Source organism: Natator depressus, chromosome 4, assembly GCF_965152275.1.
Source record: "Natator depressus isolate rNatDep1 chromosome 4, rNatDep2.hap1, whole genome shotgun sequence".
In the NCBI taxonomy this organism is placed as follows: Eukaryota; Metazoa; Chordata; order Testudines; family Cheloniidae; genus Natator; species Natator depressus.
Window position 1 is genome coordinate 114,251,187 of NC_134237.1, and position 13,410 is coordinate 114,264,596.

General features: G+C 45.2%; 1 protein-coding gene across 1 annotated transcript in view; it reads left to right on the forward strand.

The window, feature by feature from the left end:
- Positions 1–13,410, forward strand: part of SLC2A9 (solute carrier family 2 member 9) — a 173,265-nt gene that overhangs the window by 67,352 nt on the left and 92,503 nt on the right. The gene's annotated exons all lie outside the window — the stretch shown is intronic.

Below are 13,410 nucleotides of genomic sequence, written 5' to 3' on the forward strand. Positions count from 1 at the left end.
TCTGGGCTTTAAAATAACTCACCTGCCTTGTATCTGGTGCCAGTGACCATTGCTTATAGCATATCAATAGCTCGTGTCGTGCTTTTAGTATATATATTCTGAGAATGACTTGATTGCTCATCCAGAGGCCTAGGAAGTGGCTGGCAAACTGGAGGAGGATTTCAGAGTTGCAGGAAAATCTAACATCATGAAAGGAACATTACCAACACCTAATTGCCAATGCTTTAGTAGTTGAAATGAGTTTTAGCAACCAACTTACTGGAAATTACTTTCGTGAGTAAGAAAAGTGATGATAATGGGCAGTCTTAAAAACTGCTCTTCTAAATTTAGAAGCTTTTTTGAAATGTGAGTCTTATACCATTAAAGCTTCCAAACAACTTCTTAAGAGAAAAAGGACACAAGTAGCTTTGTTAACATTTTGGACCTGACTCACTTTTAAATCAAACAGCAATAACAAGCTACATTCTAGTTGAGAGAAGGCCAAACTTATTTGGAATCTTTTTGGAATCTGTGGCTTCTAAGGACAGAAGAAATTAATACTGTTCTTTTAGAATGGGATTTCCCAATGAGCCTACGAGATTTAGGCACCAAAATATTGAAATGCAGTGGGATTTTGGATAACTCCCTCAGTTCCCCTACAGCAGGAGTGGGCAAACTTTTTGGCCCGAGGGACACATCGGGGTTGTGAAACGGTATGGAGGGCTGAGTAGGGAAGGCTGTGCCTCCCCAAACAGCCTGGCCCCTGCCCCCTATCCATCCTCTCCCACTTCCTGCCCCCTGCCCTACAGTCTTGATTCACACTTCAGGGTTCTTCTGCTAGATATCCTGACATATGCTAGCTCGGACAAACAATTGCAGGTGCAAAACAGGCAAGCAGAATTTTAGGGGTCACTTGGAAAGTGTGATCCATACATTTTGTGTATAAACCAGTAAGAAGCACATGTTTAATTAAAGCATATCACCTGCTACTGTACAATAAGTACTATTAGGTACTACCAAGTCACTTACCCATATCCACATGTCTTGGTGGGACTGCTGCAGGAACTTGAATATGGAAAGAGGAGTGCCCTTGAAGACCTGTTCAGAATAGGGTAGTATGGAAGAAGGCAAAAGAGATGGCTTGTGAGCAAAGCAGATGAGTGGGCAGATGAATTCAGCACCGTCAGTGGAGTGGGATTTGGAATTAGTGACAAAAAGAGACAAGGACAAATAAATAGAAAGGGTTAGGGCTATACAAAGGGAAAGTCAGGAAGCTTGAACTGGATACAGTGGAAGAGCTGCAGCCAATGGAGGGAATCAAGGAGAACAAGCATGACCTGATCAGATCAACAACCAAGGAAGATGATCTTTGTGTCAGCTTTTTCTGTGGACTAGAGAGGACAACATGGGTGTTGGGAAGTATGCCTACTCTGCATTGTAAATTCAGGATCAGATTCTGGATTGAGCCAAACCCACTACCATCCATACACAAATCTTTCTGACTCGGGTCAGCACCAGATCCTAGGACCCACCCGTTGACACTCAGGTCCTGTCATTTTGCAGTATGGATGCAACTCAAGCCACAGACCCAGGTCAGAAGGTCTGTGTAATGCAATATGGATATGTTAGGATGTTTGTGAGACCCAGGTCCAGAATTATAAAACCAGGTTCACTATACAGTACTGTGAATACTCAAGTGTGGGCTTGAAATATTGAGTCCCCAAGCATGAGTCTCACATATCGGGGTTTACAAATTTATGGCTGCCATTAAATGTATATTTACATGAAAGTATATGTAACCCTTCTACCAGTCAGCGTTAGAAGCAGTAAGTACTCCAGATGTAACTGCCAGTCAGCAAAACAGGTGCAGCCACCCCCAGTGAGGAAATAGTTGCTGGCGTCCCACTTGCTGGTCAGTTTGAAGGCTTTACCCTGGTCTGGTTTACGCTTCAGGGTTTCCATGTACAGTGAGTGGATAGCTGCCTTCAGGGTCCTCTCCAGCATGCCTCTGGCGCTCGGGGCGACGATGGTGTTGTCGTCGGACCTGATCTGCGGCATCCAGACTCCCAGCTCCTGGTGCTCCTTGCACCACTCCCAGCGGCAGCCGATGCGCTTCCCCAGGCGATGCATGGCATTGCAAGCGCGGGACCACAGTGAAGCAATGTCGCTCCCATCCCATCTGAATTCGCCATCCAGGGAACCGCTCAGGAAGCTGGCAATGTCTTGGTTGAAGGGGACTCTGCTGATCCGCTTCTTTGTCGCGTCATGGAGGGCATTCGCCGCGATGTTCCGTACCATGGCGTCGGGACACATCAGGAGGCGTAAGGTGTGGGTGATCACCGCAATGTCACACAGGTCGCCCATGCGGGGGACATTGGCACTGCCATGCCTGTGGGCGATGTAGACCAGCTTGTTGCTGGCTCTCTGGGGAAGAAACAGCCACTTCTTCACCAGCTGCCGGACGATCTTGTCTGCCTTGTTGAGGGGTACCTTCACCACGGCGGATCCCCTTAAGACAAACGAGATGTGGGGGATCAGGAAGGTGTTCAGGACGTTTATCTTCTGCCACGGTGCCAGCAGGGAGACGTCTATCTTGGTGGCATCCTGCAAGATCTCCTGGATGGTGTCCTCGGGTGTCTGCCGAACACGGAAACCCGTCGGCGTGCTGGTATGCCTGCCCCTCTGCCAGGGGGATGACGGGCTCACCCTGGGTCTGGAACCCCGTCGTCTGCATCGAGTCCCTTTTGCTGCCGTCGATGTGGAGAGTTACGTACTTCTTTGCATTGAAGCGGAGCCCCATCCATTTGGCAGCTCAACTGGTGGCATCTAGCATACGTTGGAGGCTCTCTGGGTCGTCCTCGGTCAGGACCAGGTCGTCCGTGTAAGCCAGAACGCTCACCCTCTCACCATGGAGGTTGAAGCCATCTGTGCCATTGGAGATTGCTCTCAGCAACGGCTCCATGTCGAGGTTAAAGATGATGGGGCTGAGGGGACAGCACTGCTTAACTCCGCTCCGGATCGGGATCTCGGCGGTCTCCCCTTTGACCGAGCGAATGGTGGTGCTGCATCCCTCGTACACCTCTCCAGTCAAACGAAGGAAGTTCTCTGGCATCCCAAACTCCTGGAGCGTGGCAAAGATATGGTGATGGGGCATGGACCCAAAATTAGCCAGGTCAAGCCACACTACCGCGCACTGCCTCCGCGCCCTTCTGGCCGTTTCGATGGTGGTTTGGAGGACGAAGTTGTGTTCATAGCAGCCCTTGCAGGACATGACGCCTTTCTGGATGGAGCTGATGGCTCCCCCGCTCACCGACCACTCTGTGATCCTCGATGCCAGGCAACTGGCATATAGCTTGTACATCGTGGAGCAGAGGGAGATGGGCCTTCAGTTGCTGGGGTCATCCCGCTTGCCTTTCTTGTACACCGGTACCGTCATGGCCTTCTTCCAGGAGCTGGGAGTCCGGCAGAATTACTTGCACTGGTTGAAGAGCGTGGTGAGGTCCAGGCAGCCGGGATCTCGCTTTTTCAGGAGGCTGTAGGGGATGCTGTCTTTCCCAGGAGCTGTGTTTTTTGTTTTTGAGAGTCTGGCCATCACTTCCTTGGGCGTATAGTCAGTCTCCAGGACACCTGCTTCGTTAACATGGGGCAGGGGGTGGAGGCACTCTGGGCGCTGCACGTCGTCCTGGGCTATGCGGTCGAATACATCCTTGAAGTAGCTGTTGAGACACTCAGATGGGATCGTGCAGTAGGGTGAGGGCCCATCTAGGATCTCCCTCATGGCCTTGGAGTGGTTCGCCTAGTACAGCTTTTGGATCCTGGAATCCGCTGCTGGATCGTAGCGGCGGTAATTGGAGAAAGATGGAAGATGTGGAGATGCATGTAATAACAATACAAAAATGTTGAAGGGTTGGAACAGAGGGTGGCAGTGGGGAACAGAGTGCTGGGGTCAGAAAGAGGGAACGAGAGGAACTTACTGTCTTGGTAATTGTCTTACCGCTTAGATTGTAAGCTCGTTCGGGCATTGACCATATTCTTGTACAGCACCTAACACAATAGGATCCTGATCTATGACTGGGTCCCTTATACCCTGCTGCAATACAAATAAATAATAATAATAATAGTAATTGTGATGTGGTAGGGAGAAATTTGTCAGCTCTAGAAATTAATTGTTCAGCTAAAGAACACTCCAAAGAAAGCTTTCTAAGTATGCTGTCTCTAATTGGGAAAGAATAGCCCTGAGCAAATAATTAGTTTCAGTGCAGCTGTGATGATGTGTCCTATAAATGGATAAAGGAATTCAATGAGAATTCTAACTTGCAAGAAAAAATATTAGCATGTGTTAAGTGTCAAATAACTTTACACATCATGTCACATTAGCATCTACTGGTCATATATAAAACCGTTTCTCTAATATGTTCAGTCATACATTAAAACACCCACACTTATGAAAGAAGGAATACAGCAAGTACTTAAAACTGCTTCCATGCTGTAGCACTGCCAGACCTCCTTGGTAAGAGATACGATACATGTATTTTTGAATTTTCAAAGGGATGGATTTGAGTTGATGATGTTTGATGTGGTGAAGGAAAAAACAAAAGTGGCTATTTTTGGACAAAGCCACTGAAACTGTTTGGGTGGGAGACATTGTGAAGCCAAATTCACAGCTGGCACAAATGGTTGCAAATCCATTCACTTAAATGGAGTTGCTAATGCCTACATCTATGGTGAATTATTTATTAATTTATTTATTTGATTATTTATTATTTGTCTTATTCTAGCCCTAGTCATGGACCAGGACCCCATTGTGCTAGGTCCGGTACAAACAGAGCAAAAAGGAGTTTACAATCTAAGTATAAGACGAGATAACAAATGGATACAATCAGGGGAATGAAAGGTAACAATGAGACAATATTGATTAGATGATGGACAGTGGTCTCTGCATCAGCAAACTAACTGTTCTTCTTTGAGTACTTGCTCATGTGTCCATTTCACATTAGGTGTGTGTGCTCCCCACATGCAGCGGTGCTGGAAGTTTTCCCCTCAGCAGTATCTATAGAGGAGCAGCTCTGGAGCCCTGTGGAGGGGTGCCCACATAGTGCAGTATAAGGGGCGCTGCTGGCTCCCCCCCACCCTCAGTTCCTTCTTGACGCCGGTGACGGTGCACGGAACATTTGCCGCTCTTACTAGCGTTGCTTAGGCTTCATTCATGTGAGTTAGAGTTCTTGTAAAGTTAGTGTACATAGTTAGTAATCAAATTAGTTAGCCCTTAGCAGTAGATAGAGGTTTGTTAGTCCCATCAGGGACTTAGCCAGGGGGATGGGGCATGCCGCGGTCCCCAGGCTTTAAGCCCTGTGATTGCTGCAAACGGCCCAGGCCTGTGAATGATCTGCATAGTAGCTGTCTCAGGTGCCTCAGTGAAGGGCACATAAGTGGTAAGTGTCAAATCTGCAAGTCTTTTAAACCTAGGATCAAGAAAGAACATGAGATCAGGCTCAAAGCGCTCCTGATGGAGTCAGCGCTAACTCCGGCCCCAGAGCAAAGGTCTGACTCGGCACCCAGCACCGCGGCATCTGTGCGTAGTGCCCCACCGGCGCCATCGAAGAGCCAGCACCGATCCCTGGCCAAGAAGTCGAAGAAGGCGGGTAGAGGATGGTCTCCTGCTCCCCACCAGGGGAAGGACACCGCTAGTTTCCTCTTGTGGATCCTCCAAATGCCACCGGTCACCAAGGTCCCCACAGAGACGCACGTCCTGCTCGGACCGGTGGTCCTCTAGATGTGACCATGATTATCGCCAGGCACTGGGTCGCTGCTCCAGTGGATCCGGATCACTGGGCAGCAATCGCTCTGGATATGGCTCTAGTACAGAGCCAGGCTCCATATCAGCAGGGCAGCCACCCAGACCATCGGTGTCACCTGCATTGTTGGTGCCGAAACCTGCCCCGAGGCTCTAGACCCAGTGGCCCAGCCCATGGTACCCCTAGAACCCTTGGGGGTTCACCCTGCAAGTCCATGTGGACCAAGGGGAACAGCCTGCTGGACCACCAGTGGATGTCGTGGAACCTGCGGTACTGGCCGCCTCCTCCTCGTCACCGGACGAGGCCATCACGAAGCCCCCTCATCCTGTTCCACCAGATGATGCTAAGGCGCACCAGGAGTTGTTAAAGAGGGTCGCATCCAACCTTGGCCTGCAGGTGGAGGAGTTGGAGGAGCAAATGGACTCCCTGTTTGACGTGCTCTTCTCCATAGCCCCTGCTAGGGTGCCCCTTCCCCTTCACGAAGGGGTATTGAAGATATCCAGTGCCTTGTGGCAAACTCCCTCCTAAGGAAGCTAAAGTTTCACATGATCTCCCTGGCCTCCATTATCCCCTCCCTGGATCCGGGACACCGGCTTGCCACCCTCGACCTGAAAGACACATACTTTCACATAGCAATCTTCCCAGGACACAGACGCTTTCTCCTTTTTACAGTTGGCTCGGCCCACTACCACTTTGCGGTCCTTCCATCTGGCCTGGCTACAGCACCAAGGGTGTTCACCAAGTGTATGGCGGTTGTCACGGCCTACCTTAGGTGTCGGGGCATCCAGATTTACCTATATCTCGAAGACTGGCTGGTCAAAGGCAGCTCTAAGGCTCAGGTACAATGTGACGTCACTATACTACAAGCCATGTGCTGCTCCTTGGGACTACTGGTCAACCACAAAAAGTCCAGTTACTTCCATCCACGAGACTAATTTACTTGGCCAAGTGGATGAGGTTTTCCCGCTGGGCATCCGAGTGCGGCATTTCTTCCTCGCGTTCTTCAGTGCAGTCCATCTTGGACTACTTACTGCAATTCAGGACCCAGGGTTCTTCCATTAGAGTGCACCTTGTGGCCATCTCCACATTCCACCAGCCGATCCAAGGTCAGATGGTCTTTTCTCATGATTGTCAGGTTCCTGAGGGGCCTCGAGGCTTTACCCGCAGGTACGGGCCCCTGTCCCGCAGTGGGACCTTAACCTGGTCCTCTCCAGGCCTGCCTTTTGAGCCACTGGGCTCCTGCTCCCTTTCCTACTTGTCCTGGAAAGTCATTTTCCTGGTGGTGGTGACTTTGGCGAGATGAGTCTCCGAGATTAAGGCCTTGACCTCAGAACCACCTTACACAGTGTTTTATAAACACAAGGTCCAGCTGCGTCCCCACCCAGCCTTCCTTCCTTTCACATGAGCCAGGACATATTCCTGCCTGTGTTCTGTTCCAAGCCACACAAGACTGCTGAGGAGAGGCATTTGCATGCACTGGATGTCCAGAGGGCCTTGGCTTTTTACTTGAATCATACCAAGCCTTTTCGTAAATTGACCCAGCTCTTCATTGCTACGGTGGATAGGATGAAGGGCCTTCTCATTTCTTTGCAGAGGATTTCCAATTGGATCACCTCTTGCATAAAGACCTGTTACGAGCTAGCAAAGGTCCCTCCGCCGCTGATCGTCAAGGCCCATTTGACTAAAGCACAGGCGTCTTTGGTGGCGTTCCTGGCACACATCCTGATTCAGGACATCTGTAGAGCCGTGAAGTAGTCCTCAGTCTACACGTTCATGTCTCATTACACCATCACTCAGCAGGCCAGAGATGATCCTGGGTTTGGCAGAGCTGTATTACAATCTGCGGAGCCGTGAACTCCTACCCGCCTCCACGGGAACTGCTGGGAGTAACCGAATGTGGAATGGGCATGAGCAAGCACTCTAAGAAGAAAAGACAGTGACCTTTTCCGTAACTAGTGTTCTTCAAGATGTGCTACTCATGTCCATTCCACGACCCGCCTTCCTTCTGCACTGTCGGAGTTTCCGACAAGAAGGAACTAAGGGTTGGGGGAGCCAGTGACGTCCCTTATAGTGTGCAATCCGGGCGCCACTCCAGAGGGCTAGATTAGGAGCTCTGTTTTAACCACGTTTAGCTTGAGGTGACAACTAAACATCCACAAGGAGATAACACCTTTCATCTTTACTTGTATTTCATTTTAGGCACTCTAAATTTGTATTCACAGAAAATAGATATTGTAATGGCTGCTATTTAGTGTTGTGTGGAAAATTCATTATGAAACCCATATACCATACCACCCTGTTTTGCAAACCTTTCCTGGGTCTATTTTCAAGGGAATTAGGCTAGGGTTATGGTTCTGTGTGCGCACCATGGGAAACTGGAGACAAAACCAGGTGAAGGTCGAACCACAAATGATAAGAGAAAATTCAACACAAGAACTATGACCCTGATCCTGCAAGGAATTTCATGCAGGCACAGCTCCCGTGTGTGTGAGAGGAGTACACAATGAGTTGGCTGCCTTAGCTTTTAACTTGAGTTATATTTAATAAATCAAAATAGGAAGTCCCAGATTTATTTTTAAACTTTGCCACAGTTTGCTTATAAATGTACTAACAGCCCCCTATGCCCTCAGTAAATGTTTCATCTCTTGCTCCTATTTTAATAGGTATATAGTCACCAAGGCACATCCAAATTATCCTTTTTGGCTACTAGCTACCCTAATAAAGTCAGTGTTGTGCGCAAATACTAATTTTCACTTTGCCAAATATTTTGCTGCAATGGTAACAAGGTTCACGTAACTGGGAGAGGAAATAACTTTACATTCCATATTCAAAGGTCTGTGAAATTGGATAAACTTCTGTGGAACATGATGTACAATCAAAGCTCTTAGTGAGGAAAGAATGAGACATCTGGTATGTCTGCTACTGCATGGAAGAGAAAGCTAATGTTATCCAAAATGAATTTAATATTAATAATTTGCACCTATGTGGCACCTTTAGTCCAAGGTACACATACTGTTTTTTATAAACATTTAATGAGTTGTACCTAGCCATACCCTTGGGAAGCAGACCATTATAGTACTTATACGGGTGTTTCCTTTTGAGGACCTGTGTATTGTAATCACCACTACTATCTCTATTTACCACTTCCCCCTCGTGTCTTCTTCGTGTATTTCTCTTTCAAGCCTCTTGGCACCTTCTCCCACACAGCTCCTGTGTTTGTAATATTGTCCCCAATATGCAACACAACAACACTTTCCTCCTTTAAGTTCTTCTCAAAATTCACCTCTTTCTTTGGTCTCTACAGCAATGATTCTTGCCCCTTCACAATCTTGGAAACGTTACAGCCAAGATTATCAAAAGCAATTAGCAATGTTTGAGTGCCTAGCTTGAGCTGCCATAAACTGTTCTGATGGTTGGAGGCAGGATGCTCAGCATCACTGGAAGCATATCTGTGCCACTCTGACCCTTGCCTCTACTAGTGTTCTGATGGTAGTCCATTGTGTGCAGATGGAAACCTTGGCTAGGACTGCGAACAGAACTGTAAATTTGTGATGATGGGCTTTGTGGTATGTGCACCTGGAGGCTAACAACTAGATTAAGACACCAACTCGTTTCTTCACTGATCTGAGATGAATTTGAGCTAGTGGTTTAGAGTTGAAAGTTTCCATGTCCTATTACCAATCATTATGGTTCTAGCATTTGAGTGTAAAGTATCTGGCACATAGTTGCCCGAGAGAGATGAAAGACCAGGGGGAAAGAAGTCTAAGAGATGCCAGAGGAATAAGCCCTGAGTCATTATGGCAAAACAGGAAAGAAGTGAAAATAAAGCCTTCCTATAAAGATAAAAAGCCAGCCAGCCACAGATGGAAAAGTAAGTGTTCCAGGTGGGGTAAAAGTGAAACAAATCATTCCTTTTTGCCAGGACAAAAATTTCCATTGCATGCAATTCCAACAACTCAAATTAAAAAATTTAAGTTAATAAAATTAGACATAACTGACTGAAAAGCCCTATTACTGCACGCTGGCCATCTCCCTGCCCGTGCAGGATTTATTTCCTTCAGTTTATTATCTTTGTACTTTGCTGAGTTTAAATGATGCGAGTGTCTGAGCTTTCTACCACTTCTCCAGGCATATTCTTCCTTAGTCAAGCAGGCTTGAAAAATCCTAACAAATAATGTTATTAACTTATAAAATTATATTTCTGACATTGTTGGAATCGGGGGGTTGGACGAAATTTCAGGATAAGTGTTGAGTAACACGAAATCTTGTTAAATCTGCTGGAAAGGATATAGCATTGTACAAGTGTGCTCTATACTATGCATTAATGTAGGGAAATAGTGGTTTGTTAGCGTTCATTGATTTACTGGTGTTTCAAGTATTTGTGATGTTTTGCTGTTGGCAGTTACATCTCTATTCTGAACTGCAGGGAGGGAAAGGAAAATGCTTTTTTTTTCCTACCTTGTGCTCGATTAATCATTTTCTGTATTAACAATTTTTGACTTCCTCCTCTGGTTAGAAATATACCAAACCCCCTGTGCAGAGTGGACAGATTGCTTCCTTTTTACTTGACTGCACCTGGATTTTGACTGCATGCCCTACAGGGATTTTGAGAGTTCTGAGAACAGGAAAAATGAAGAAAATTGTTCACTGACCTGATTTACACCAATAAAAAAATAAAACAGATGCATTAAAAATATGTGAAGCTCTTTAATGTTGTACTTCTAATTACCTTCCTTATGTGTTGTTCTTCAATATTAGCATCCTTAACAATAAAGAATATAATATGGAGGTAGGTAGGTAGGTCGGTCATTAAATATACTATACCTAGATTTACTTCTACTTTTACAGTTTATACCAAGTTCTACATATATTACAATAATTTAAACAAGAATTAATTACATCATTTAAAAAGTATAATTCAATGAATTATAATTTGTCCATGAGAAAAGGACACTTCCTTGGCCCCAACCACAAAACAATTAAGATTTGTTTATTAACCTACCTCTGCTCAAAAGACCTGCATAATTAGATGAATCTAAGCAGTGTGCCAGAATGTTTAAAAAATAGCCTGGTCTGTGTTGCACCAAAGGGAAAACTGTGAGTTGCAGAAGAAAAAGCCCTTTAGGTATAATGCTCTGCTGGCAGCCCCCTTTCTCCCAAATGAAGTGGGATCCTGCACGGATGCCTCTCTTGGTACCAGGGATGGTAGAATGGAGCATTGAGAGATGAGGTCTCTTGAGAATGCAGTTCTCAAAGTAGTTAGGTTGCTATAGGTTAAAGCTAATGACCCAAGATTTTCAAAAGTGACTACTGTTTTTGTTTGCCTCTGTTTTGGGTGCCCAGCTTGACACACCATATTTTCAGGAAGTGATCAGCAACCACCCCTGAAAATTAGGCTCTTTAAAGGGTCTGTCTACACTTCAATTAAATACCCATAGTTGGTCCATGTCAGCTGACTCAGGCTTCTGGGGCTCAGCCATGGAGCTGTGTAGATGTTCAGGCTCGAGCTGGATTCCAGGCTCTGGGATCCTGCGCTGGGAGAAGGTCCCAGAGCCCAGACTCCACCCTGAGCCAGAATGTCCACACCACAGCCTCACAGCTTATGACCCACAAGCCCACATCAGTTGACACAGGCCATCTGCTGGTGTTTGGTTAAATGTAGACAGACCCTAAGAGGTCTCAAGTTGGGCATGAAAAAAATGGAGGTGTCCAAAATTGCTAGACAGTTCTGAAGGTTTTGGCTAGGTCCTTTTTAATTCCACTGAGAACTGAACTGGTAGCTAACGCAGGTCCTGGAACATTGATATTATGGGGTTTTTGTTTGATTTGGGTGACGTTCTTAATAACATTGAAATTCCACAGTATGGCCTATTTCTTTGCTAGATAATGCTTCAGTCCAGGAATTTTAGACCTTAAATGGAATGTGGGCGTTTCAATCGTCATGACTCAGTGTATCTGTCTTTATTAGATATCCAAGTCCTTTGTACAGTCTAAAAGAGTGGCTGTGCACATTATGCCTCTGTAGATAATACTTTGCAAAGCTGTGAATAATGTGAATAAGCCAAAAGTCCACTTTTTTCTTTCTCAGGAAAATCAAAGCAACGCTATCACTTTCCTTCCTAATAAAATAATAATAACTGCTATTATTTCCTTAAAAGGAGGAATTTTAAGTGGCCTGCTGAGTAAATAATTGTTTTTGAGACTTGCTTCCTACAGTGTTCAGAACAGCCTGGTCACAGGAGCCTTTATAATGCAATTGATTCTCTGTAGCAGAAATAATTCCAAGGTGTCAAACATTTAAATATATGTTATGAAGCCAACCCCCAGGATATGTTCTTGGAGATTTTAATAAAAATATCAGCAATTTATAGCACACCCATAGGACGACTTCAAAATTAAGGGTTCTTTGAAAAGTGACTAATGCTTCTGGAAATGTTTTGTGCATGAATGCAGTAGAAAGCTCTTATTGTTCACAGCGAAAAGTTAATGCAGTAAATCATCACACCATTGTTATTGCATCAAGGTGGTTTAGGTTTTTTGTTTTTTGGCTGATGCATGTTAATGAGGTATAAACACTGACATAAGGAAAGTGGCTTGAATTAGATTCCCAGTTTTCTATGTATGGGAACAGGGAATATACTAACTGCTTTGGGTAATTCTTTCCAACCATTTAATACACTGAGTTGAATCCTTGGCTGTAATCTGTCTATATAAAGAAGTTGTTTATTGTTTTAGGAAGGGTAAAATCTTTCAGCCCCAAATATATGTTCTTTCTTGGCTTATAATAATTGCACCTTTCTCCTTTTTCTCATTACTTTTCAGTCTGTTTCATCTTCAGAAACAAAGTCTCTTGATCTCATTGCTACTTGCATTTGTTAGGTGGGATTTTCACCCATTTGCTTGGCCTAACACCGCTCTCTTTAAAGTCCATGGTAAAACTCCCATTAACCTTCATGGAACTGAGTTAGGCTAGTGCTTTGGAAAATCCCTCCTTTGTTCTGGATATTGTGGTGATAGGTGCTAGAGAGATACTATAGGTACATTGGATGCATAGATCTCTGTTACAATCAGTGTTAAATAGGTCTGTGTGAATTCCAGACTTCCTCCTAAGTTTTTTCTCTTCTTTAATGTAAAGAATCTGTATAGTATTGTAACATAAACAGAGAGAAGGGGAGGAGGGAGAATGTATTGGCACACAAATACAGATGCTATGTAACTAAAAGCGTTTATATGCTGTACATAAAATGACCTCTTATTTATTTTAATTTAAATAAATGTTCATTTAATTCAGACATTAAGGCTCTTTCCTGTGAAAGCAGGGGGCAATTGCCTCTAGTGCCTCCACTGATCAAAATGGCTGCACTATCACAGAGCTGGAGAGGTGGGATTTTCAGGTCACTAAAGTTCCAAATCATTTGGGACTCGATGGGAGCGAGATTAGTCTCTTAAAAGGTTACCTTCTTGAGGCAAGGACCCTGTCGTCTTATTTATCAGTCAAGCTCCATGTAAGTCTTTGTAGCTGTAGGTGAAATTAATTCTCTCTTCCTATATATCTTTGCCTCCACAACTGTTTCTTTTTAAATCACATCTTTAAATGTCCCACTTCTCCCTTTGCTATGCATTGTAATGTAGTTTT